Source organism: Panicum virgatum, chromosome 9N (genome assembly GCF_016808335.1).
Source record: "Panicum virgatum strain AP13 chromosome 9N, P.virgatum_v5, whole genome shotgun sequence".
Lineage (NCBI taxonomy): Eukaryota > Viridiplantae > Streptophyta > Magnoliopsida > Poales > Poaceae > Panicum > Panicum virgatum.
In genome coordinates this window covers 78,895,094-78,919,152 of record NC_053153.1, presented here as the reverse complement: position 1 = coordinate 78,919,152, position 24,059 = coordinate 78,895,094, and the positions used below count along the sequence as shown (strand labels likewise).

Here is a 24,059-nt window from a genome sequence, read left to right as displayed (position 1 = left end):
ACTGGAGTCAGACGGCCATGTCGTCAAGGAAGGTGGCCTGGATGCCCCTCAGAGAGAGAGAGAGAGAGAGAGAGCAGTCCTCTATCATGACTTGACATCATAAGGGTCAATAATGAGTCGCTAATTGCACGCACAACTGCACAAGTTGTGAAGCAGTGCAGGTTCCAAAACATCCCATAGTGTTCTTACTTCTTACTGTTTACAAAACTGGTATGCTCACTTCACTGTTATAGAATTTGGTGTGCCCCTGGGACAAAATGTGACAGATGTTTGTTTGTCCCAGTCGTTGCCGTGTCGCATACAGTACTTGCGATGACGGTGAATTGAATCAAAGCATAGGTGGATGAAACGACATCAGGCATTTAGTTTTCAGCAAGCTATGCTTTGCTTCAATTCACCGTCTCTGGTGCTTGAGAGTCGGTTCAGCCTGAAGTAATACTGTCTACCTTCACCTGCTTCTCACAGTCCAACTCAGACTCCTCTTTGATCTCTTTGTGTTCCTGATCTTTTTCCTTGCCCCACAACAACATGTAAAGGCCCAGAATTGCAAGCACCCCTCCGATTATGCTGCAGATCAACTAGAACATTAATGTATATAATCATGGACAGAAGATTAGAATCCATGAAAAGGGAGAGCAGCTGATTTCAGGTGTAACTTCATGCATCTCATACCTTCCAAGATACAGATTTTCACCAAAGACGAAGTAGGCTAGGACGGCCACCATGATTGCTAAGAGGGGATTGAACATCGTAAAAAACTAGTGAAGTGATCCGCGCATTTGCGCGGCTAGTATTGATATTCTAAATATATTTTGTATTTTTTATCTAATTATTATTCATAAGCTTAAATCTTTCTCATCACATGCTAATTGCTTCAGTAATCAAGAGTGCTTCTCAGTTGCTAGTGCAGTGCTGCCTCCTTTTACCTACATCTTTCTTTGTCAGTGGTGTGGCCGCATGGCAAGCACAACCTTAATCCTGTCACGACTGCCTATCTCATCGATCTTATCTACTACCATTTGCTGTAGTAGTAGTAATATGTTTCTTATCTACCAGCCCTTACAGTAATGCTGCCCACTGCTCAGTTCAAGTGACTCAGTTGTTCTTTTGCTAGCTTCCCTACTTTATGATATTCTTGGTCGTCTGTTACTACTATGTTTAATTCTGTCATTTGTTGCACGACGCCATGCTTCCACGCCTAGTTTCTGTTGAGAACAATCGATCCAAATTTCTTGTTTTTTGGAAGCCAACAAATCTCCATAGTGCAGAGCACAAGATTCCGTTCAAAACTTCAGCAACCTATGTTCATGTTCAAGCTTGATGAGTTTACTATACTAATCATGGTCTGATCGATATTGTTCTGGTTCCTGATCTACTTGTGGTGTTATTTTTTTTTTTGAGCTTGTGGCGTTAATTGTGAGGTACGGTAGTATCTTGTAGCAGTGTCAGCAACAAACCTTTGAAGGGTGGTAGTCTAATATAGTGCAAAGCCTAGAATTATCTTGTTTATTTTGACTAATAATAATATAATCATGAATGTGCATTTGGGATTTTGGTAATATAATAAGATATATGTGTGGTAAAATAAGTTAATTGCTTGTGTAGTTAGTATTCTATAAGTATGCACGATTTGTAAATAAAAATATATTTTTAATGTCACTGGTGGATAATTTATAAATATGTATATGTGTATTTTAGGCTAATTTTTTCGTAATGGCAATGGTGGGTAATTTTAACTTTTCTTTTTTTCTCCGATTAACGTGGGAATTTCCAGACCTATTCTATAGGTATGCACGATATGTAGATTGAATGCAAAACGATGAATATATTTATATTTATAAATAAAATATATTTTAATGGCATTTGTGGGCAATTTATAAATATGTATATGGGTATTTTAGGCTAATTTTTTTGTAATGGCAGTTGTGGGTAATTTTAACTTTTCTTAGCCCGAGCACTTGCGCGGCTAGTATTGAAAATTCAAAAATTTACATGTTATTGTATCCCTACTTGAAGATTATATTATTATTTTTACCATACATCACCATGTTCATTATCGTAAAGTATGTCTTATTGCTGATTAAAACAATTCAAATAAGATCTACCTATAATAACAATTTGATTTGTTGAGCTTTAATAATATTATGCATATTATTATTATTATTATTTTGTTTTATTTTGATTAATTATTGTTAGCTTTAGTTTTTATTAATAGTATATATATTTAATTTTTAATTGCATTGGTGGGTGATTTTTAATTAGGCACTGAGGTATTTTAGACTAAATTTATCATAATGGTAGTGGTGGGTAATTTTTATTTTTCTATTCTTTTTTGATTAACGTGGGAATTTATAGACCTTGAGACCGAACGTGGAGACTCCGTTTGTTGATCAAATAATAAGATAATAGATACGGGGCCTTTCTTCTTGTTGCGCCATAGCTGAATGAAGATTGTGAAGCCAGTGCAGGCGATTCCCTGAAGAACAACAGTTCGTGCACACTGTAAACACAGGAATGGTAACCCATTTTGTTTGGAAGGTTGGATATATTGCTAGATACCGTGTACACAATGCCAATCTTCCAGCTTGTGCTGCATAAACACTGTGAAAACTGCTGACTGTATTCCTCCTACCATTGAGATCCATGCTGTCAGCGAGAGCTGGGCCGGGTACCTTTTTGGGCCGGGTACCTTTTTATAGACGACACCTGCAATTTTTGGACCCAAAGGAGATGGCTTTACAAATAGGACTGCTAGTTATTTTTTTTGGAAAAAGTCCATTTTTGGCCATCGAACTATTGGGTGGGTTTGTTTTCGACCATCGAACTGTGAAACCAGGAATCTTTGACCATGGAACTGTGTAAACCGGTTAAACAAGACCACTGAGCTGGTTTTGCTCTGTTTTGACTGGTTTTGACCGTCACGCTGGATCCAGTCGCCACATCACCGTGCTGACTCAGCAATAGGCCCACACGTCAGGTGTTGGTGGGGGTGTCTCCGGAACGGACGAACACAGCAACAGTAATGAACGGCCCGGAAAACGAGTAGTAAATGTTCTCTCCAAGATCTGTCCCATCAATGAACATTATACAGGGTATTTATAGGTGACGTTACACCTTCAATGTACAATTACTCTACTGCACCCCTACAATGGTAATATTCTGGGAATATTCCTAGACGCGAGCATAATTTGCCCGTTACAATTTGAGTGCGCCACAGCTCAGCAGCGGGACACATGCCGACCCCGGCGTCTTCGCCGTATCCGACGAAGCTCCTGGACCCGTTGCTAAGTACTCCACGAGACGTGTCACCAAGTCTTCGCCCCTCTCTGTCTTCTTGATCGTGGAACAGCGAAGACGGAACACCTCCGCGATTGCTCCTGGCGTCGGCTTCAGTGTTTCGGGTGCCTCGTCTTCGCTTCCTAGCCCTAAGACGCGCGAAGACGGGTCACCTTATGCTGGCTGTCAGCGTCGGCTCATCCTTGACTCCTTGTCTTCGCGTACCTCCGGCGATCTGACCGAAGGTGGTGACCCCAACAGTAGCCCCTCGGAGCCTCGTCCCGATCTTCGTTAGGGGCGCGGCTTCGACCCTGTGGACGCCGTCGGCGTCCCGAAGCGCCACCCTTCGGGCTGGGCGCCGCGATGGTGGTCATCGAAGCGCAGTCCGTGTTCACCTGCAAAGAAGTTGTGCCCCCGTCGAAGAAGCCAAATTTTTTGTTTCCATAACCGTTAGTTCGCGCGCAGGATGGTGGATTCGAAATTTGGCGGGAGAAATTGTGTTGGCGCGAAGACATGAAAAGACCATAAAACCCTCGAAGCCTCGTAATCCTAAACGCGCCGCGCGGGGCATTGACGTCTTTTCATCTCGCGCGCGGTGAATTTTCGCGCTCGCCGTTTGCCTATAAATAGTGGCCCCGTTACTCTTTACTTTACTTTTCAACGCCCCCGCTTCCCTGCCTCTTCGCTTCTCGATTCGCGAAGGTCCTCTCAGAGCTCGAGAGTGGCGTTCTCAGAACACTCGACGTCTTCGGAAATGGCGCCGAAGAGGAATCAACCGGGAGATCCGACAACCACCGTCCTCGGTTTGTCCAAGATGACTTCCTCCCTCCTCGATGACCTGGCACGTCGGGGCATCGTCTCTGCTGACGATGTCCGTGCTCCTCCGACGGGTGAGACTTCTACTCATCCCCGCGCCGATGAGGTAGTTGTGTTCCGCGATTTGTTCACTGCTGGCCTTCGGATGCCATTGGACCCCGTGGTGGTGTATATTTTTTGTCTGTTCAAAGTGTACTTGCATCAGATGACACCTACTTCAGTCATTCGCCTAAATCTGTATATGTGGCTGGCGAAGACCTGCCGCCTCGCTTCGAGCGCTGACGGCTTCGCTCGTGCCTTTCGAGTGCATTACCAGCCGCAGAAGATTTCAGTGGAATCGACTGGAGGTGCGGAGATATCAGCTGTTCCCCAATACGGGTGTTATACCTTTGCGTTTCACAAGAATCTTCCCAGCCTGGTGCCGGCGAGCAAGAACAAATGGGCCAACGACTGGTCCTCGTATTGGTTCTATCATAAGGTTACTTTGGACCCCGTCACGAGGACCCATCCTATTATTGTCGACCATATCTCTGATCTTGGCGACGTTCCGAAGACTTCCTCCAACGCCCGCGCCGAAGATGAAGCTCTTCTTGTTCTTCTGCGGAAACTGTCGAAGACCTTTAGCACCCGCGACCTCATCGAAGAATTCGTCGCATGTGGCTGTTTTCCCATCATGGCCGGCTGGACCATCTCCACCTGGTTAGCCGAAGACATCTGGATCAAGGGTATTCCGGTGCCTGACTTCGCGACCGTCTTCAACCTACGGACCGACCGTGAGTTTTCAAACACTCGTTATGGAGGTGCATGCTTCGTGTCTTTGCTTACACTTCTTGCTTCCTCGGCGATGCAGGGGTGGACCCAGCTGTCATCGAGAGCCGGGCCGATGAGATGGTTGGGTCAGTGTCGAAGGATGAGTATAAAGCCCTCGCCGGCCATCTTGGCGGGACTCGACGGAACCGGGTGTTCCATGCGTTGGGCCTCTCGGCACCTCCTCGGTCGGCAGAGTTGAAGCTTGCCGAAGGTCATGGCGGCCCGGAGAAAGCGAAGGCTCTTGAGAAAGCAAAGCGAAAGAAGGCTTCTTCGTCCGCGGAGCCGAGAAAGAAAAGTCGGCTGCTTGACACCATCCTGAAGCAATCTCCTCTGCAGAGCAAGGGGGAATCCGAGGATGGCGGAAGCGCGGACAGCAATCGTCCTCCTCCGGAGGCGACGCCTCTAGACATTCCGCAAGTGGCGGTGCCTCTGAGGGCGGTTCGTCCCGCCCTGGATCTCGAGTTTAGCACTGCCCAGGAGAGCGAAGATGAGGGGCACGTCGAGGAGGTCAACATCGTGGCCAACTCCCCCCGCCGCTCTTCGTCCCCTTGCACAGCCCCTATCACCGGCCAAGAGGCCGAAGTGTCTTTCGGGAAAAAAGGCGAAGCTGCATCCTCATCCCGGAAGACCGCACCCTCCTCCGATGTGAAGAAGAGTGGCAGCGAAAGTTCATCCAGCTCGTCGGACAGCAGTAGCTTCTTTGTCCGTGACGATGATCCTGAAGCTACTGCTGTGGAGCTCGGTGCGAAGCCCACCGCTGTGCGTCTCGGCGGGAATATCGTCAAATCTCTTCGTTTTGAGAGCCGGGACCGCGAACGTGGGCTTCTGGCCGCAGCAGGCGACTCCTTATGCTTTCCCCTTATGGAAAAAGACTTGATGGGGAGCGGGCTGAACAACATCCTAGAGAGTGCACAAGATTTGTCGCTGAAGGCCTTCGTGGCTACGCGCTGTGCTGCCCGGCAACTGGCCGCCGAAGACAATTCAAAAACTATTGTTGCCGACCTGGAGGCGAAGGTAGCCTCTCTGGAGAAAGAGAAAGCTGAGCTCCAGACGTGCCTCGCCAGATCTGCCGAGGAGAAAGCTACCCTCACCACAGAGTTGCTCGCGCCTGCCGATCGAGCGGTGAAAGCCGAGGACGCCGCGAGGGCCGCAAAATTACTTGCTGAAGATGCTGCGAAGCGCCGAGATACAATGCAACAGCGGCTTCACACTTTCAAGGATGCTATAAAGACTGGGTCGGAGAAGCTGCAGGAAGAGCTGCTGTAACGACCCGGCCCGGGATAACGGTTAAGATCTACTCTTCAAGTTGAGTAAACCACACCTACTAATTAATCCTCTTGCGCTTTCGTCCTCGCTTCGCGCAAAAAGGATCGATCCGGAATTAATTAGCTTCCCGTGACTCGGTATTTAAATTGGTCTGGCTCTCAATCGGTTTTCAGTATTGGACAATTCCCGCGGGTGAACAGTGTTGCGCCGCTACAGTACCCGACATGCTACAGTACTCGAACTACAGTAACCGACATCAGGCCCAGCCCAATTCGGCTACAGTACCGAGCTACAGTACCCCGTCTGCTACAGTGCTGGCCCAACACTGTTCCCTTGGGCTGTTACAGCTGCCTGACCTCCCCGCTCGGTACGGGCTTGTGGCTCCGAATATGTTTCTGGAGGGCACCGACACAATTGTCCTGGGCTCCTTTTTTCAGTGGCTTCGAGCCTGCGTCGCCATGCTGGATGCCGGGGCTCATTTTCATGTAGACATCAGTGCCATGGTCGCCGTCCGTACTCTCAGCGCCGCCGTGTACTGCCTTTTCCCCTCTGAAGCTGGGCAGGCTAGCATTGTGACGAAGGCTCAACTTCGTTCCCTTCGCGACCCCTCCTTCCGCTGGCCGGGCGAAGACACTGTTAATCCAGACGCGCTCCTGGCTTTGGCGAAGAACATCGCCGTCTGCTTCATGGAACGCTTCTTCAAAGGTGAAGGTCGTGCCCTTGAACATCGCGAGGTCGAGCGGATGAAGAACCAGGTGATTTTCATTTATTTATTGTTGTTATTTTTAAACGGAGAACTTGTTGACTTCTGAATTGGAATCTTTCAGCTCCAGTCGAAGGCTGATGCCATTGCGGAGCCCATTCTCCATGAAGCTGTGACCGCCGAAGAAGGACCTGGCAGCGAGGGTACGAACGGCGACAACGGGCGCAGCGGTGCTGACTTAGCCTTGGGGCTCGAAGACCAGACAAGGGCGTCCTCTTCCCGTCCTCCGGCTGGCGAGGTGCGAGGGTCGCTGTAGGCTGTTGTATAGGACCTTGATTGTAATAATTATTTTTGAACTCTAACACCTTCGGTGCCTGCGCAGGACCATGCGTTGGCCCCTGCGCAGGTGACCGAAGACGTTATTCCTCACCGGTTGAATCGAGGGAACTTTTATGTCGCTGGTGCATCCTGGACGAAGTTCCATATTCGTTATCCTTCGGTTTCGTTTGAAGCATTTTGGGCGAATAGGGCGCCTGTATGACCTACAGAACACCGCGACAAAGCGTTTTTTTGCCGATTTTCAGCGTGATCCGGCGAAACACGCGAAGATCCTTGCTAACCGCAGGCTTCATCGTGAAATAAAACAGATTCTTGGTACCGATATGCCGTATAGTTCTCCGGCTGGTCTCCGCGAGCCGAAACCGGAGCCAGTGGACGAAGAGCCTCTGTCGCCTCACGACTTTATGTATCGACACAAAGGCATCTTCGTCGAGAGCTCTAGTTGATGTGCGTTACCCTCGGTTTCAGGGGACGACTTCGAAGGGTTTCTTCGACGGACGGCCGAAGAGATAATAGATGTGGCGGTCCGAGGCATAATATCATAGGTGGACCGCCTAGTCTTCGAGGAAGATGCCTCAGATGTGACTATGTAACTTATTTCTTCGTGCTTTCGCGCGAGGTGTATCTTCACTGTGTGACGAACATGTATCTTGTAATTTATTTCTTCGTGCCTTCGCGCGAAGTGTATCTTCACGATGTAACAAACATGTACCTTGTAATTTATTATTTTGTTTGGCGTTTAACCTTCGACCGTGCACAAATGTGTTTTCCGAAGCGCCGCCCCTATGCGCGTGAGAGGTTACATGCGCCTTGTTGTTTGTTCATCTTCACCGGCGTCGTGCGTCATTAGCCGGAGAGGTTCATGCCTAGCCTTCGGCTTTGGCGCGACAGGACTTTCCACCCGTCGCTCCAGCGACGGGATTTTGTTAATTTTTTCGGAAGTGGAGCTAAGGGGAGCGAAGCCCTCCATCGGGTTTTCTCCTCGTGCTCACTTCTTTCAAGCGTTAATGGCTTGCTTTTCGCGCCGATGACTCCCCTCTTCGCCTTGACGAAAAGGGATAGAAGCTTTGGCGCCTTTGCAGCGCGCTCGTTTCTTGAGACTTTTTGTGGGGGCTTTGTTTATATTTCACAAAGGGTTACATAGGGTTCCGCCTCATTAAAAACCTCACACCTTCGGCGCCCGAGTGGACACTCGAAAGCTTCCCCCGTGAGGAAAAGAGTACGGGCCCTTTGGTACATTGTGCTAATTGACGAGGAAAAAGGAAAAAAATTATTCTACAAGCCCCTTCGGTTATTCCCCTCCGGTAGCTTTTACACACTTCCTACGCGTAGTATCTTTGTAGCATGTCCTTGTTCCATGAGTATGGGTCTTCGGTGCCTTCTAGCGTGCGGAGCCTGCAGGCCTCTGGCCTTGCCATCGATACAATGATAAATGGGCCTTCCCACTTGTTGTACATCTTGCCTTTTTGCTTGGCCTTCGGTATTCTTCGAAGCACCAAGTCGCCCTCTCTTATGTTCCTGGGCTTCACTTTCTTGTTCCTCCATCTTCGTGTTTCCTCTTGATATTTTCCCAAGTTGATTGCAGCTTGTATCTTGCTAGCTTCGATTGTGTCAATTGAGGGCTTGATGTCTTCTTCGATGTTTTCTGCCCCTTCGGCTGTTCTCCAAGATTTGAGTTTTATTTCCTCGGGTGTTACGGCTTCTTCGCCATATAGAAGCTTGAATGGTGTGAACTTTGTGGTCCTGGACTCTGTTGTGTTATGAGACCACACGACCCTCGGCAGTTCGTCCACCCATTTCCCCTTCGGCAGCTCAGTGATGTTTTTCTTTATGCCTGCGAAGATGATGCCATTGGCCCTTTCCACCACGCCGTTGGACTGCGGGTGGTAGACCGATGCGAAGCATAAGTTGGTGCCAAGCTGTGCGGTGAATTGTCTGAAAGTTGTACAGTCGAACTGCTTGCCATTGTCCACTGTGACCTCCTTCGGGACCCCGAAGCGACAGACAATGTTCTGCCAGAAGAATTTTTGCAGGGCTCCTGCTGTTATGTCCCTGAGTGCTTTGGCTTTGACCCATTTGGAGAAGTATTCCACCGCTACAGCGGCGTACTTGTAGTTTCTTGGAGCTGTGGGCAATGGTCCAACAATATCAATGCCCCATCGCGCGAGGGGCCACACCGGAGGCAGTAACTGCACCTCGTCGGGTGGGAATTTGCTGTAGGGGGCATGCTTTTGACAATTTGGGCACGTGCGAACCACCTCGTGAGCATTTGCCACAACCGATGGCCAATAAAACCCTTCACGGAAAGCTTTGCCGACCAGAGCCCTCGTTGCGATGTGCGAAGAGCACATCCCTGCATGTATCTCTTCAAGCAGTTGTTTGCCCTCTTCGCGTGAGATGCACCTTAAGAGTGGTGCGCAGACTCCCCCTCGGTATAACTCTTTGCCTATGATTCTGTAGTTTCTGGCCCGAAGTGCCATTCTTTTTTTTTTCCTTCTCATCCTCCGGGACAAAGTGTCCGCGAAGATAGGCCATTATGGCGGCCCTCCAGTCTTCGATGGTTATGGCATTGATGAACTTGGCTGGTTCTTCGGTACAATTTACGGAGGCCTGCTTTAATGTTTCGAAGAAGACATCTAGCGGTAATGGATCGAACTGCGCTGTTGCCTTTGCCAGTTGATCAGCTTGCTTATTTTTCGTTCTGGAGAAACTACGGATACTAAACCCGAGGAAGTGTTTCTCCATGCTTCGCACCGCTGCCAGGTACTTCGCCAGCTCTGGCTTAAGAGCCCTGTTGGATTTGTTTATTTGACTTGTTATCAACTCTGAATCGGATCTGATAGTCAATCTTCGTGCTCCCAGTGCTCTTGCTTTGCGGAGACCCAAGAGAAGGCCTTCGTATTCTGCTACATTGTTTGTGCACCTGGTGAAGTCAAGCCTGACTGCGTACTTCAGCTGTGTACCTGAGGGTGCTGTAAGAACTGCTGAAGCCCCTGCTCCGTCTCTCTGGTAGGCCCCATCACACTCAAGTTGCCATATTGCTTCTATCTTCGGCTGCTCTTGCGAGGGTGCGACTGGTGTCCAGTCTGCGATGAAATCTGCCAAGACCTGTGACTTGATTGCTGATCTGGAGACGAAGTCAATGGTGTGCTCGGCTAGTTGCGTAGCCCATTTGCCTATTCTGTCGGAGGCTTCTCTGTTCTCAAACATGTCCCGAAGTGGGAAAGAGGTTGGAACCTTGATTTTGTGGCTCTGGAAGTAGTAACGAAGCTTGCGTGATGCCATGACCACCGCATACGCCATCTTCTCCATTTCTGAGTATAGCAACTTTGACCCGTTTAGGGCTTCGGAGACGAAGTATATGGGCGTTTGGGTTAATGCCCCTTCGACCATGCGCTCTTCGACGAGAGCGGCACTGACGGCTGCGCCTGATGTGGATATGTATAACAATAACTCCGCCTTCTCCGAAGGGCTGGACATAACCGCCAACTTCTCGATATACTGTTTGAGGTCTTCGAAGGCCATCGCCTGTTCTTCACCCCATTCGAAGTTGCCGGAGCCTTTCAGCGCCTTGAAAAATGGTAGGCACTTCTCAGCTGATTTTGATATGAATCGATTAAGCGAAGCCAACCTGCCTGTTAACTTTTGTACCCCCTTTCTAGTAGTCGGCGGCTTCATCCGCCTGATCGCTTCTATCTTCTCCGGATTTGCCTCTATTCCCCTTTCTGTTATCATGCATCCCAATAATTTTCCTCTTCAGACTCCAAAAACGCACTTCTCCGGGTTCAGCTTCAAGCCATGGCGGCGAAGGTTCGCGAATGTTTCGCGAAGATCTTGGATATGGTCCTCCTTCCTCTTGCTTCGGACAACAACATCGTCAACATACGCGGAGACATTCCTTCCCAGTTGATCTCCCAGTACCTTCTTGATCATTCTATTGAAAGTGCATCCTGCATTGCGGAGGCCCTCCGGCATTCTCACGTAGCAATATGTCCCGAAAGGGGTGGTGAAACTGATCTTCTCTTCATCTGTCTTGTTCATGAATATCTGGTGATAACCTGAAAACAGTCCAACATACTGAGCATCTCCGAGAAAGCTGCTGCATCGACCAAGGTGTCAATTCGCGGCAGTGGGAATTCGTCATTCGGGCACGCCTTGTTCAAGATTGTGAAGTCAATACACATTCGCCACTTCCCGTTCTTCTTCGGTACCATTACAACATTTGCTAGCCATTCTGGGTATTGTACCTCGCGGATGACGCCCGCGTCGAGCAACTTTTGTACCTCAGCCTGAGCCGCTTTCTGCCTTTCTTCGGACATTGATCTTTGGCCCTGCTTCACAGGTTTCGCCTTCGGATTCGCCCTGAGCTCATGCTCGATGACTTCTCGACTGACCCCTCGCAGATCCAAAGAGGACCAAGCAAACACATCTTGATTGTTGCGGAGAAACTGTATAAGCCTGGCCTCTTCAAGCCCTTTCCCGATGATCACCATTCGGTCGGGCACATCTTCGCACAAGGGAACCTTCTTCGTGTGTTCCGCCGGGGATACACCCCCTAGCTTCTCAGGCTCTTCGCAGTTTTCAGCCTCATTGTTCTCATTTGGTGCTTCAATGGCATGGACGTTCTTGTCTGAGGTGGATGCGTTGTCCTCGCACCTTCTTGCTTCTTCTTGGTTGCCGAAGACAGTGATAATTCCTCCGGCCGTGGATAGCTTCATGCATAGGTACGACTGATGGATTACTGTTGCGAATCTGACCAAGGTGTTGCGGCCGAAGATAGCGTTGTAGGGATAGTTGATGTCGACCACATCAAAGGTAATTGCTTCAGTTCTCTGTGCTGCACCGTCAACAAACGTTACGTTGAGCTCTATCTTTCCAAGAGCTTCAATCCTCTTGCCTCCGAACCCAATGAGTGGATACTGTGACTTCTTCAGCGCTGCTTCGGTAAACCCCATTTTGTCGAAGCACTGCCATACGAGGATATCTGCTAAACTCCCATTGTCCACCAAGATTCTCCCTACATCATTCCCCGCAAAGTGCACTGAATTCTTGCCAATGTTCACCCTTATGACGAGGGGGTCATTATGTGGGTAGTGCTGCAGCCGAAGATCTGCCTGCGTGAAGGTTATTGGGACATGCGACCAAGTTGTCCGGAAGCATCTGCCCTCGCTGACATGGGAGACTATTCTGAAATATTCTTTCCGCTGCTTCTTCGTCTCATGAACTGGTTCGTTGGATCCTCCGGAGATGGCATTGATGATGTTGACCCTACTGCCTGAAGGTGTGTCGATTGCTCGCTCGGGGATCTGCCCCGGCTCAAGTTTTGGAGGTGGAGGTAGATTTGTTGTGTCACAAGACAGTGGTGTTGAGCTTCTGGATCATATCTGACTGTACTGCGGAGGTGGTAGCGTTGGAATTGATTGTTGCGGAGGTGGTGCATACGGTAGTGGGTTATATTTGAAAACCGGGTACGACACCGGCCAAATTGGTGTAGGAGCCCAAGTATTTGGCGTTGTCGAAGACTGAGGCGGTAGCTGCGAGGTATGATTGACTGGTTTTGCTGGTTGGGAATTCTGCCGATCAAACTCCTCTTTCCTTTCAATGGCGAAAGGGCACTCATTTGTCCAGTGGCCTTTATCTTTGCCGTGGAAGAAACAGAATGGAATTTTCTCCCTTTGACCACCGCAGTCCCTTCGGCCTTTGTTTTGTCGATCTTCGCAATGGTGACGATCATCGCGGTTGGATCTTTCTTCGTGCCAGTCCCTCTCGCCTTTGCCCTTGTGATGGTGTCTGTGCTCTCGGGGTCCTTCTTCGGTCACATTGTTCACTGTTCTTTTCTGCCTGGGCTCATCGGCGTGCCATGGTTTTGAATGGGACCTCTCGCTGCTTCGCGATTTCTTCTGCTCGTTCTTCTCCTCGAGCCTTCTCCTCTTCGCCCGGTCAGATATGCAATATTCTTGCATTATCTCGAACAGCTTCGTGACTGTCTTCGGCTTACGCCGGGATATGTATTCCCCGCATGGTCCCAGATTGATCCCCTTCACCACCGAATCGATGATGCTTTGGTCGGCAACATTGGGTGCTTTTGCGCGAAGCTTCATGACACTCTGGAGATATTCTTGCAAGGTCATGCTTCCTTGCCTTAGATCGTGAAAATCGCAAGATGTGACTTCGTCGGGCCTTACGGCGCGGAAGCTTGAACATAACTCAAGGCGAAGCTACTTCCAAGACAGAATGGTTCCCGGTGGGATATTTGCATACCAGCGCTGCGCCAAGCCCTTTAATGCGAGGACGAGCGCCTTCGCCTTACATGCGGTGCCTCCTCCTGATGCTTCGATGGTGGCTTCGTACTTGAGGAGGAACTCTTCGGGATCTGACTCTCCATCGAACTGGGGCAATATTGCTGGGTTTAGACGGTGAGGCCACTGTACCTCCTCCAGTTCTTCGGACAATGGTGATATCCTGTGATGGCTTCTTCGGTAACACTCTTCGCCGTCTGACTCAGAGTGGTCAGAGATCTCTTCGATCGGCGCGAACTTCGGGCGGGACCTCGGTGGTTCTTGATGTCGTGGGTTGGCCCTGACTACATCCCTCTGCGGTGGTTTTGGTGGAGCCTGCAATTGCTCCAGCTGTAGCCTCTGGCACGGAGCTTCTCCTGCATCGGCTTGCAGCGAAGCTCCTCTTCCCTCAACTTGTTGTACTGCTCTTGACGCTCTGCTTCGGTGAGCATGGTCTGCTTCCGCTTCGCCCTTGTTGTCACTTGTGGCTCCGAAGGTCCAGCTTCCAAGGCCTGCTGCTGAGCCCTTCATGCCTCTTCGATGCGAGCGTCGATACGACGCATCGCCGCGATGTCTTCGGCTGTGACGCCGATGTCCAGAAGGTTGACTTCAAGCTGGCCATCTGCGAGGGCATCGACGGAGACGCCGTCGCTGCTAGCCCCGTTCGCCTGTGTTGCTGCTGCTTCGCCCTGCGAGGGTGTTGTCGTCGTCATCGTCGTGTCCTCCGAAGTGGCTCCGGTGGTCCCTCTCTTCTTCGTCGCCGCCATGTGGTGTATCGAACCGACGGGTGGGCGCCAAACTGTTGGTGGGGGGTGTCTCCGAAACGGACGAACACATCAACAGTAATGAACGGCCCGGAAAACGAGTAGTAAATGTTCTCTCCAAGATCTGTCCCATCAATGAACATTATACAGGGTATTTATAGGTGACGTTACACCTTCAATGTACAATTACTCTACTGCACCCCTACAATGGTAATATTCTTGGAATATTCCTAGACGCGAGCGTAATTTGCCCGTTACAATTTTAGTGCGCCACAGCTCAGCAGCGGGACCCACGCCGACCCCGGCATCTTCGCCGTATCCGACGAAGCTCCTGGACCCGTTGCTAAGTACTCCACGAGACGTGTCACCAAGTCTTCGCCCTCTCCGTCTTCCTGATCGTGGAACAGCGAAGACGGAAGACCTCCGCGATTGCTCCTGGCGTCGGCTTCAGTGTTCCGGGTGCCTCGTCTTCGCTTCCTGGCCCGAAGACGCGCGAAGACGGGTCACCTTATGCTAGCTGTCGGCGTCGGCTCATCCTTGACTCCTTGTCTTCGCGTACCTCCGGCGATCTGACCGAAGGTGGTGACCCCAACAGTAGCCCCTCGGAGCCTCGTCCCGATCTTCGTTAGGGGCGCGGCTTCGACCCTGTGGACGCCGTCGGCGTCCCGAAGCGCCACCCTTCGGGCTGGGCGCCGTGATGGTGGTCGTCGAAGCGCAGTCCGTGTTCACCTGCAAAGAAGTTGTGCCCCCGTCGAAGAAGCCAATTTTTTAAGAGTTAAGAGTTAAGCGTTGTGCAGTGTTTGTTAAGAGTTAAGCTCACCCTGCAGCATCAAGAGAAGGTCGGCTTCTAACTTCTCTTACAGTGACGGGTTCATGTAAGTTTTGTTTCTCTTTCTTTCTTTTGTTTTAAAAACTAGACGTATAGCCCGCGCATTTGCGCGGCTAGTATTAAAAATTCAAAAATTTACATGTCATTGTATCCTTACTTAAAGGTTATACTATTTTTTTTACCATACATCATCATGTTTATTATCATAAATTATGTCTTATTGTTGGTTAAAACAATTCAAATACGATTTACATATAATAATAATGTGATTTGTTGAGTTTTAATAATATTATGCATATAATTATTCTTATTTTCGTTTTATTTTGATTGATTGTTGTTAGCTTTAGTTTTTATTAATAATATATGTTTGTAATTAACACATAGCTAAATGGTATTTTATATTTAATTTTTCATAATGGCATTGGTGGGTGATTTTTAATTAGTCACATGGGTATTTTATGCTAATTTTTATCATAATGACAGTGGTGGGTAATTTTTATTTTTCTATTTTTTTCCAATTAACGTGAGAATTTCTAACCCTTGAGAGCGAACATGGAGGCTTCGTTTGTTGGCTAAATAATAAGATAATATATGATACATGTTTTTACCCTAGGAGTGATAGTACAAATATATCTGGAAACAGCATGATTGTATGTTTAGGTTAGGCCGTCACTGGGCCTCTATCCCTTTTGGCACCGTCTCCTGTAGGATGGGCATAGTGTTTTTCACTCTGCATCTCGATCAAGGAACCGCTACGCTTACCACGTGTATGGACGTCCATCCGCGCTATTTCCAGTGGCTTCCTAGGACGTCCGCTACGCCCCGCGCCAGCTCAACCTCGCGACCGGAGCAACTGCCCACCGCAGATGCCCCTAAAGACCGATGAGCGCCGCTGGCCACCGCGGGCAGGACAAGCGCCGGCGGATCCTGCAGGCAGGCGAGGGAGGGGGAAAAGAGGAGGGAGCGGCGTGGGCCCTGCTTGCCTTGCCCCGCCTTCTCCTCGACGTGGCGGAGCTCGAGGCCACCCGAGAGGGGGCCATGCCGAGCACGGCGGAGGAGTCGGATCTGACCGGCCTCGCCCCACCCGCTCCTCGGCACGGCAGAGCTCAAGGCCGCTGGCGAGGGGCCCCTACAGGGCGCGACGGAGGAGTCGTATCTAGCCGGCCTCGCCCGACCCTATCCCCGGCGTGACAGAGCTCAAAGTTGCCCCTGCCACGCCCTTGTCTCGTGCCGCCGACCCCCTCTCCTTCCCTCCTGCCGCCACGCTGACCCCCAGGGCTGCTCAATCCGCCGGGCTACCAGCGGAGAAGGAGGAGGAGGGTGGCGACGTGGAGGAGGGTGAGGATGTGAAGGAGGCAACGACACGAAGGATGGTGAGTAGGTGGCAGAGGCGGAGGAGATGAGGCGCCGGGTGGGCCCCATGTGTATTCATGCTGAATACCCAAAAAAATTGAATACCCAAATTTTTTGGAAAAAAATAATATACATAGTATATTACATGTATATGTATATAAAAAAGAAAATAACATCACAAAATAGGCTTCCTAATTGTTTTGGGCTCAAATACGTCAAATAGCCCACTACTCCGCTCCCCCTCCTCCATGCCTAGTTGTGGGCCCAAAATGCCCCCCTCCCCTCAACGGCGCAGACACGGACCCCTACGCTGCTTGTCGCGACTCCCTTCCCTCGTCGCGAATCCAATTGGGCACGCGCGCGTCAGCAAGCGTTGCAGCGCTCAGTTTTCCGCCGTGTCCGAGTTGCGTCCACTACTCCCACGTGGCCCACGCAGTTCCGCAGGCGCGGCGTGCGGTGCATTCTCCTGGCGCACAGCGCGGGCCTACAACCACGTGCGGGTGCCGGTCTGCTGGGCAGCCCCAAAATTGCGGCGCCCACGAGCTTTTTTCCTTCTTTTTTTTCATTTCGCTTTTCATTCAATAATTTTTGTGTTATATCATTTATGTATGTGTGTACATTGTGAACAAGTTATACATAAAATTCTCCAAACAACATTCATAAAAGATAATAGGTTATAACTTTTATATGTATCGTGAAAAATGCTCCAAAATGCTAGAAAATGCTCCATAAGTTTTGGAAAGTTTTCTACTATGTAACTAGGAAGACTTGTCGGATAACTTTTTACATATAAGTTCGTCATACAATTTCTAAGCACAATGCTTGATATAAATTTTAGTATATATTTTCTAAAAATCTTTATCAAGAGAATTTCTCTAGAGAAATACATAGTAGAAAGTAAAAGTTAATACCTGAAAAAAAATTTGAATAATAACTGCTGCCATTACGGAACACATGGGAAAAAATCGAAAAGAAAAAAAAGAGAAAGCAAATCGACACATGCCTGGCTGTGACCGAACATGGGTCGGATAGCTGTGTCACCGGCTGTGCTGTTGCGCACCACGAATCCCTGTACCACGTGATTGTGGTTTTGGATTTCCGGTCAAGCATGAAGGGGGAATAAAAAGCTGTTGATACATGGTAGGACTCACGCATGTGGGAGGAAAAAGTGAGAAGCCAAAAAGGAATGTTTTGTTTACTGGAAAGGGAAAGTGACTTGTCGGAAAATCGATTGTTGGTTTCACTGCTAGCGCGCACTCGCGAATTAGCAATCCCCCTCCCCCGTTCTGTTTCTCGTCTGGCCGGCCGCTGGGCGCAGCGGCACACCGCCGGCGCGCACGATGCATATGCATCTGCGCCAGCGGCACACTAGTGGTTGTGGCATTGTTCCTTCTGAGTCTCTTTTTTTAGACTTCCTTTCAGAGCTGCCGTAAAACGTAAAAATGGCACAATTTTACGGTTAGAGAATACTGAATGCCTATCAATTGACAGAGATAATCTCCAAAGGACTGCTGCAGGTAAACCTAGAACTAGAATTGCACATGCAGGAAGTTAGTGAGATAAGCATGATTTAGTCTAAAATGTGCAGATTGTTCAGGGTTTTCACCAGTACCTCCACTGAACACGGTGGTGACTCTGTACCACGGAACATGGTTCTATCCAAGCTAATGTACAATGTGAATGAAGCATCAAAGTAAGCAGAGCGCTTGTTTCAACTCACTACAGGGCTACAGAAGGGCAGAAAGGCTAGAGGACCAGGGGAGAAGAGAAGCAAACAACTCAGACGACGTGAGTACTAAAAGAGCACCCTGGGGAAAATTACATAAGATCAAAGAGAAACATCCTCCTCTCTCCTTTTTCCTTCATTTATGAAAATTCTGCAACGACACAAACGGCATCACTCCCTGTTTATGCTTGAAACTCCATCATCTCCTCGGCACCCATCTTCGCGCGCGACACCCTGCGCCGGATGGCAGCGACCGTGATTAAGCGGCCTCGTCGAAGAGTCCGTTGCCATGCATCGTCGGGGGAGATCGAGCGTCCCGTGCCGCGAACACGGACAGCACCAGACGGCCGCTACCGTCACTCCGGCGGCCTCGTCGAAGAGCTCCTTTTCGCCGTCGCAGAGCTGAAGCGTCCCGAGCCACGCACGCCACGCACACGCATGAGCCGGTGGCAGGCCACGCCGGGCCGCATGGACCTGTTAGGCGGGCAGGGGCTCCCCGGCGACGCAACTGGCGAGCCCTACAGCCCTGAAGAGTGCGGGAACATGTAGCTCCGATCGCCGGAGAAGCAGAACGAGAACCAGCGCCCGCCGGCGCCTCCATGAGCTGCGTGCGACCGAGGGATGCGGAACTCTGGGGTGGTCGGTATTTGATTTCCCGTCCGGGGGTGGACGGTAAATGAAATACCGTCCACCTCTTGGCCTTTCCTGATCGTTCGATCAGCCTCCTGCGGCCAGGATCGACGTGAGTAGTTGCAGGCCGCGTCAGGTCTCCACGGTCCTCGCGCGCTGGGCTGCCGTTCGCCTGCGCAACGCGCGGTGCGGGAGCTTCGTCCAGTGCGACCTGGCGCCTGGCGGCGGGCGTCCGCCGCTGGCTTGCGCCCAGTTCGTCACCATGATCTTTGCGCATGTTGCCGGCGTGGTTCGTCACCGTGAGCAGTGAGCACGCACACATTGCCAGGGCGAGCAGAGCGCGAGCTGCCCCCTAGCGTGGCCGGCGCTGGAGGTGGCCGTTGAACCGCGCGTTCACGACGGTCTCGGGCCGGAACACGCGAACCATCATGCCGTGCTAAGTATGACGAAGCTCCCAGCGGATGCCAGCGACGACCAACGTCACTATCCAAAATTAGGAACCCATCTGCAAAATGACCGCGACCTTCCCTTCTGTTCCCGGCGCCGCCTTGCGCCCCGCCGCGGGTGTTCCGGGCGGGGAACTGGTTCTAGGTCAGGGGGCTCTATTTCTTCACCGGTTACCCCGAAAGATGCCTGCGAGAGGCGCCGAAGCAGCAAGGATTCGTGTTCCTTACTTCCGTCAGAGGATTGGAGAAACGGAGTTGAGAGAACTGCTCAGCTTCGCTGGCGCACCAGAAGAGAACTGGAGTCAGACGGCCATGTCGTCAAGGAAGGTGGCCTGGATGCCCCTCAGAGAGAGAGAGAGAGAGAGAGCAGTCCTCTATCATGACTTGACATCATAAGGGTCAATAATGAGTCGCTAATTGCACGCACAACTGCACAAGTTGTGAAGCAGTGCAGGTTCCAAAACATCCCATAGTGTTTTTACTTCTTACTGTTTACAAAACTGGTATGCTCACTTCACTGTTATAGAATTTGGTGTGCCCCTGGGACAAAATGTGACAGATGTTTGTTTGTCCCAGTCGTTGCCGTGTCGCATACAGTACTTGCGATGACGGTGAATTGAATCAAAGCATAGGTGGATGAAACGACATCAGGCATTTAGTTTTCAGCAAGCTATGCTTTGCTTCAATTCACCGTCTCTGGTGCTAGAGTCGGTTCAGACTGAAGTAATACTGTCTACCTTCACCTGCTTCTCACAGTCCAACTCAGACTCATTCTCTTTGATCTCTTTGTGTTCCTGATCTTTTTCCTTGCCCCACAACAACATGTAAAGGCCCAGAATTGCAAGCACCCCTCCGATTATGCTGCAGATCAACTAGAACATTAATGTATATAATCATGGACAGAAGATTAGAATCCATGAAAAGGGAGGGCATCTGATTTCAGGTGTGTCGTGGTGCTGCAAACCACGGCCGGGTGGCGGAAGGCACCCGCCCTAGCCCAGAGGGTGTGTACTCGGGGGTTAGCTAGTCCTAGTTCGATCTCCCTCACGAACACGATGAACACAGCGGGATTAGAGTGGTTCGGGCCGCCGGAGCGTAATACCCTACGTCCACTGTGTGTTGTATTGCCTTCTCTCGAGAGAGTTCGCGAGAGCTTGTGTGTCTAGAGAGCTTAGAGTCTGTCTCCGAGATCTCTCTGCTAGAAGGAGGGCGTGCTCTCCCTTTTATATGTCTAAGGGGAGCACGTACACTGAGCGGGGGGGCGACATGTGGACCCGGCGATGTATTATAAACTACACTTTGGCCTTCAATGCCTCAGATCCGGAGATCTTGTCGTCGGCTTCTGTGCGTAGCTTCTTACCAGGGATGGTCTTGAGCTGTCTTGTCAGAGTAGAGTCTAGCCTCTGCAGCCGCGCGTCGAGGTCATGATGAAGCGCCGAACTACTGATTCAGTCCACTGTAGCAGCGTGCACTGTTGCTCCAGTCAGTAGCTGGTCATCATGACTCGTCGCCCATGCGCACGGCGCTGAGTATTTAATGCTTGTCTTGGTAACTGACGAGCCGCCTCGGTAACTGGCGATCCACAGTGTGGACTGACAAAAGCTGCCCCGTGGCCAGAGGCAGCAGAGCCTGCCTCGACCACTCGCACTTAATGCGGGTGGGTGAGGGAGCTTCCAGCGGAAGGCTTGCGCCCGCGCCCGCGTCTGCGTGACACGTGGCGGCTCCGGACCCCTCCCGACCAGCTAGCTGAGCCGAGAGCTCACGGGGGTCCGGATAGGCACGTGGAGGTCCCAGACCCATTTGCGGGAGTCCGGATGGCACGTGGAGGTCCCGGACCCACCTGCGGGGGTCCGGGTCCGCGGCCACAGGTACTGAGCATTTCCATCTCTAGGACACGTGGTGACACCGGACCCGTCTCCGAGCGGGAAGCGGGTCCGGGACCGTTGGTCCGGTGAGATGGAGTCGGACCCCAGTGGTCCGGCTGCTCAGCTCCTTAGGGCGTAGTTACGGATAACTACGCGAGTCTTAGCACAGTAGGAGTGGGTACCCCAGTTGCAGGGTACCGACAAGGTGTAACTTCATGCATCTCAGTGTCTAGAGAGCTTAGAGTCTGTCTCCGAGATCTCTCTGCTAGAAGGAGGGCGTGCTCTCCCTTTTATATGTCTAAGGGGAGCACGTACACTGAGCGGGGACCCGACATGTGGACCCGGCGATGTATTATAAACTACACTTTGGCCTTCAATGCCTCAGATCCGGAGATCTTGTCGTCGGCTTCTGTGCGTAGCTTCTTACCAGGGATGGTCTTGAGCTGTCTTGTCAGAGTAGAGTCTAGCCTGCAGCCGCGCGTCGAGGTCACGATGAAGCGCCGAACTACTGACTCAGTCCACTGTAGCAGCGTGCACTGTTGCTCCAGTCAGTAGCTGGTCATCATGACTCGTCGCCCATGCGCACGGCGCTGAGTATTTAATGCTTGTCTTGGTAACTGACGAGCCGCCTCGATAACTGGCGATCCACAGTGTGGACTGACAAAAGCTGCCCGTGGCCAGAGGCAGCAGAGCCTGCCTCGACCACTCGCACTTAATGCGGGTGGGTGAGGGAGCTTCCAGCGGAAGGCTTGCGCCCGCGCCCGCGTCTGCGTGACACGTGGCGGCTCCGGACCCCTCCCGACCAGCTAGCTGAGCCGAGAGCTCACGGGGGTCCGGATAGGCACGTGGAGGTCCCAGACCCATTTGCGGGAGTCCGGATGGCACGTGGAGGTCCCGGACCCACCTGCGGGGGTCCGGGTCCGCGGCCACAGGTACTGAGCATTTCCATCTCTAGGACACGTGGTGACACCGGACCCGTCTCCGAGCGGGAAGCGGGTCCGGGACCGTTGGTCCGGTGAGATGGAGTCGGACCCCAGTGGTCCGGCTGCTCAGCTCCTTAGGGCGTAGTTACGGATAACTACGCGAGTCTTAGCACAGTAGGAGTGGGTACCCCAGTTGCAGGGTACCGACAAGGTGTAACTTCATGCATCTCATACCTTCCAAGATACAGATTTTCACCAAAGACGAAGTAGGCTAGGACGGCCACCATGATTGCTAAGAGGGGATTGAACATTGTAACAAATACGGGGCATTTCTTCTTGTTGCGCCATAGCTGAATGAAGATTGTGAAGCCAGTGCAGGTGATTCCCTGAAGAACAACAGTTCGTGCACACTGTAAACACAGGAATGGTAACCCATTTTGTTTGGAAGGTTGGATATATTGCTAGATACCGTGTACACAATGCACCAAAACTTGAGACCGAAGCCTATCAGCCAATCTTCCAGCTTGTGCTGCATAAACACTGCGAAAACTGCTGACTGTATTCCTCCTACCATTGAGATCCATGCTGTCAGCGAGAGCTGGGCCGGGTACCTCTTTATAGACGACACCTGCAATTTTTGGACCCAAAGGAGATGGCTTTACAAATAGGACTGCTAGTTATTTTTTCATGCAATTATGTTCTTTTGCCTTTCATTAGGTGCTGACCTGCAAAATGCACCAGATTGACCAGCTTATGCAGCTGGAGACCCAAGGAAAGATCCTTTCACCCATTTTTCATGGTAGTCACCCCGGCAAATGAGACCACGGTCCCAACAATCTTTGCGAGCCCTCGTGAGCTCTTGATGTATACGACCTCAATCCTGCAATCAAGATGAATGCGAGCGAAAAGGTCAAACTGCAGGTGATTGAGTGGTGAGATCTTGTATCAAATGTTAAATCTCTAAACTTATAGCAGAACAGGGTGTCACCTGAGGATGACGGCCATGAAAAACGTGATTGAAGGGACAGCGTTCCCTGTAGAAGTGACAACGTTGGAGATGTGTACTTCAAGCTTGTGAAATACATGTTCAGAGTTAAGCTCACCCTGCAGGATCAAGAAAAGGTTGAATCCTAACTTCTCTTATCTCTTAAAGTGACCTGATCATGTAGGCATAGTTTCTCTTTCTTTTTTAAATGAGGAGACATGTTTTTACCCTAGGAGTGATAGTACAATATCTCTAGAAACAGCATGAGTGTCAGTTTAGGTCTCATCTTCCTACAAAAAAAAGAAAGAAAAAAGACAGGCACCAAACACAGGTGAGTAAGGGTCAGAGCATAATATTGTTCAATTATTCATCACCGGGCCTACTTTTCATAGAAGTATGCGAACGGCCATAGGAGGACGGCGACGAGAAGATGCCGGCTAGTCACGTAAACATAGGGTTTGAGCTCCCTGTTGAACGCAGCCTCGGTGAAGAAGTACAGGATCGTGTTGCACAGCTGCACCAAGGTCATCAAGGCGTGGGGCACGTACCTCGTCCACGCCCCGGCGCCCTTTTCATGGTCCCGAAGAGCCATTTCTGCCCGACCTACTCCATAGGAGTAGTAGCCAGAGTGCAAGGCCACTACTCAGCCCAAGCACAAGTGTGTAGTGTCTAATAAGCTGGTTTGGTTGTGGTAGCAGCAGCCTGTGCTTATTTATACAAGAGGCTTGTGGTGCCGTTCCGTTGGCCGACGAGGTGTAGTTGTAGATCCCCTACTTATCATGGTACTGTCGCTGTGATGGCCTGGTATGGTTGCTGCCTGAAGTCATCAAGTCAACAGCAGCAGCAAGGAAATTCACTTCACAATGTGCCCTTCTCCTTCAGCTCCTAGAGCCATACATGGCCAAGAAGCAGGTGCTTTCTGCTCAACTGCTCGTCAGTGCTTGAAGGATAAAACATTATGCCAAATTGCCCGTCTTTAAAAATCCCTAGAGCGAGAATTCCATTTGGGCTCGGGACGGTAGCTTTTGTGCAAAAGCTACAGAGATCTCT

General features: G+C 50.6%; 1 pseudogene; it reads right to left on the bottom strand.

The window, feature by feature from the left end:
• Nucleotides 1-19,742: 19,742 nt before the first annotated feature.
• On the bottom strand, nt 19,743-23,880 carry LOC120693041 (annotated as a pseudogene).
• Nucleotides 23,881-24,059: the final 179 nt, after the last annotated feature.